Source organism: Oncorhynchus keta, chromosome 10 (genome assembly GCF_023373465.1).
Source record: "Oncorhynchus keta strain PuntledgeMale-10-30-2019 chromosome 10, Oket_V2, whole genome shotgun sequence".
Lineage (NCBI taxonomy): Eukaryota > Metazoa > Chordata > Actinopteri > Salmoniformes > Salmonidae > Oncorhynchus > Oncorhynchus keta.
In genome coordinates, this window is record NC_068430.1 from 47352717 (window position 1) to 47353811 (window position 1095).

A 1095-nucleotide genomic window follows, 5' to 3' on the forward strand; every position below is an offset into this window, starting at 1 on the left:
ATATTCGAGTGACCACTTTAACAATGGAAATACATGTCCTCATAGATGGAAGTCAGGCGGGAGGAGGCGAGGTCAGGTGGCACCATTCTAGCCAATGAGAGGGCAGATACGTGTGTGAACAATAGGCCATACACAAGCAGTGTTTCACGTAGGTGTACCTGGCGGGACTTTTTGATAAACGTGTAAATCTCTCTAGGTAGGACAAGGTGATCAACATATCAACTGTATTTACTCCCGAAAAATGAAACGCTAGTTAGCTGCTAATGTGGCTATCATAAAGAGTTACAAATGCTATGATCTGGACGAGACTGCCGAACCGAGGCAAAGGTAAGATTTTTAATTTTTTAAATTTTATTTCACCTTTATTTAACCAGGTAGGCTAGTTGAGAACAAGTTCTCATTTGCAACTGCGACCTGGCCAAGATAAAGCATAGCAGTGTGAACAGACAACAACACAGAGTTACACATGGAGTAAACAATTAACAAGTCAATAACACAGTAGAAAAAAAAGAGAGTATATACATTGTGTGCAAAAGGCATGAGCAGGTAGGCGAATAATCACAATTTTGCAGATTAACACTGGAGTGATAAATGATCAGATGGTCATGTACAGGTAGAGATATTGGTGTGCAAAAGAGCAGAAAAGTAAATACATTTAAACAGTATGGGGAAGAGGTAGGTTTTTACCTACCTCTTCCCCATACTGTTTATATTTATTTTGGGTGGGCTATTTACCGATAGACTATGTACAGCTGCAGGGATCGGTTAGCTGCTCAGATAGCAGATGTTTGAAGTTGGTGAGGGAGATAAAAGTCTTCAACTTCAGCGATTTTTGCAATTCGTTCCAGTCACAGGCAGCAGAGAACTGGAACGAAAGGCGGCCAAATGAGGTGTTGACTTTAGGGATGATCAGTGAGATACACCTGCTGGAGCGCATGCTACAGGTGGGTGTTGCCATCGTGACCAGTGAACTGAGATAAGGCTTTACCTAGCATGGACTTGTAGATGACCTGGAGCCAGTGGGTCTGGCGTCGAATATGTAGCGAGGGCCAGCCAACTAGAGCATACAGGTCGCAGTGGTGGGTGGTATAAGGT